Here is a 2,649-nt window from a genome sequence, read left to right on the forward strand (position 1 = left end):
AACAGCTTCTGGCAGGCCACGTTTTGTGAGTCCAATATCAACATCAGGCAGAATGAAGACAAACGGACCCCCAAACCCCCTTGGGTTAATTCCAATCCGCTGACTTTGGACCAGGAGCGTGGGCGGGAGAGCTTGGCGGCCAGAAAAGATTATTGCTACACCCAATCAAAGATGTGCGTGATTGGATGACAAGAGGAGAGAGCACCGCGGGCTGGCGGCCCTGGCAGGTCCTCATTCAAGTCAGATGGCTGCTCGCTGAGGGTCTCTGGGTCCAACTCGACTGGAAAATGCTCAGGCAGAAGCTGCAAGAGCCCAGCAAAAGGTTTCCAAACAAAGAAAATACCAAAGTCTAGTAAATGAAAGCGTTTGATGAAGCCTCAATGGTTTAAAGGAAAATTAAATGGACAAATTTAATCCTAATTGATTTTAATCCGACATGCTTTAAGAAGTCTCTTTAAACTGATAAAGAAACAATGAATAGGGAAAGAAAACCTGCTAAAATCTTTCGAATGTACATGATTCTTAGTCTAACTAGGAGAGCATCATTTGGTATACCGTGGCTGGGGGTGGACAGTATAGATATTTCCGGGTCATGATGTGCTATGTACAGGTTTTTACAACTCTTCCTGAAGGTTAAAGCAGTTCATTAGAATTCAATGCGTCATCATCTCTAAGTTGGCACTTGGCAGGCTCTTGTCGCACTGGTAACTGGCATGTTTGATTGCAGCCCAGTTCCAGCCAGTGTCCGGCTAGGTAGGGAGAGTGCCATGTTTCCCAAGTGGAGACCCTGAAAAAGTGAAGCTATGAGCTGCTAAATAAAGGTCACTCAAAAGCAGTCTCTTGGCTTTTCCTCACACAGCGGGCAACTTTCCTTTTGAATTTGGTCTTCCCTCCATTCTTTGGCTGCATCCACAGTCTCCATTGGGATCCGCCAGCATAGAAATGACACTAATCATGATGGTTTCCACCCTGTGGATGGGGAGCCAGTGCTCTTCAGGCTTTTCATAACCATATTTATCTTCCCCAGGCTCATGAAGGATGGAGATGCACACGTCACCATTCTTGTCGACATTTGGGTGCCATATTTCCGTGATGAACTTCATTTTTGGTGGTCTGAGGGGGTAGTCTTTTGGGAAAGTGAGATGAGCTTTGAAAACGCCCCCTTCATACAATGTGTGTGGGGGGGGCGATGATGAGGACTTCCCATCTGTACAGGTCGTTGTCATCTATTAAGCCAGCAGAAAATCCTTCGACTGGATTTTTGTTGAGCTCTGCCAGTTGCCTCCGCAGGAGCAGCGCCGACTGCAGCTCCGTCATCCTCTGGCCAGGCCTGCACCCGGCCGGGCCGCAGCGGGCCTGGGGAGCCCGAGGGCTGGGGCCCGGGCGGCGGCAGCCAGGAGACCTGGGCGGCCCGACGGGCTGGCAGGCCGCTGGCTTCGCCAGGGTCACCACGCAGGCACTCGCCTCTGCGCTCCTTGCGCCCTGCCGCGCTAGACCGGGGCTGCGCCGCCTCGCCTCCGGTCCGCACTCACCTTGGCGGCTCCTTCTCCAACCCTCGCCACAGGCTCACTGCGCCTACTGCCCTTTTTTTTTTTAAACCTTTTTGTGTGTCTCTTGAACCTCCTCTTTGATGTCCAAATTTTCTGTTTAGCTCTGGTCTTTTCATCAGAAATTTTTGGAATTCTTCCATTTCGTTAAATATCCATCTTTTTCCCTGGAAGAGAAGACTCAGCTTTGCAGGAAAGTAGATTCTTGGTTGCATTCCAAGCCCCTGTGCTCTTCAAAATATCTCCTTCCAGGCCCTTTTATCCCTTAATGTTGATGCAGCCAGGTCCCGCATGATCCTTACTGTGGTTCCTTGATATTTAAATTGTTTCTTTCTGGCTGCTTGTAGGATTTTCTCTTTTATCTGACAGTTCTGGAATTTGAGCACAACATTCCTTAGTGTTTTCATTTTAGGATCTTTTTTCTGGTGGGGATCGATGTACTCTTTCAATAACTACTTTGCCCTCCGATTCCATGATATCAGGGCAGTTTTCCATCACTAGATCCTGTACTATTAAGTCTAGGCTTTTTTTCTCTTCAATGCTTTCAGGAAGTCCTATAATTTTCAGGTTTCCCCTCCTCGATCTATTCTCAAGGTCAGTGGTTTTATTGATGAGGTATTTTACATTTTTCTTCTATTTTTTCTAATTTTTAATTTTGTTTAACTGACTCTTGCTGTCTCATAGAGTCATTACTTTCTGTAGACTCCATTCTTTTTTGGGGGGAGGAGTTTTCTTCATTAACATTTTGCAACTCCTTTTCCAATTGGTCAATTCTACTTTTGAAAGAGCTTTCCATTTGACCAATTGAGGTTTTGAGAGAATTATTTTCTTTTTGCATTTGCCCAATTGAGGATCTGAGAAAATTATTCTCATTTTGTATTTGTCCAATTGATAATGTGAGAGATTTATTCTCATTTTGTATTTGTCCAATTGTACTTTCTAAGGATTTGTTTTTCTTGTTGTAAGGTATTAATTGTCTCTCCCAAATTTTTAAGCTCCTTCCTTATTTCTTCAAGGAAGTCTTTCTGTGCTGAAGACCAGATTGTATTCTCCTCAGAGGTTCTAGGTCTCTCTGAGTTAGGATCTTTCCCTTCCAAGAATT

The 2,649-nt window shown here is 45.5% G+C and overlaps 1 pseudogene; it reads right to left on the minus strand.

Annotated features, from left to right (window-relative positions):
• Positions 1-579: 579 nt before the first annotated feature.
• LOC141514726 (ubiquitin-conjugating enzyme E2 G1 pseudogene) lies at positions 580-1,317 on the minus strand (annotated as a pseudogene).
• Positions 1,318-2,649: the final 1,332 nt, after the last annotated feature.

This window comes from Macrotis lagotis, chromosome 1 (genome assembly GCF_037893015.1).
Source record: "Macrotis lagotis isolate mMagLag1 chromosome 1, bilby.v1.9.chrom.fasta, whole genome shotgun sequence".
Classification (NCBI taxonomy): domain Eukaryota; kingdom Metazoa; phylum Chordata; class Mammalia; order Peramelemorphia; family Peramelidae; genus Macrotis; species Macrotis lagotis.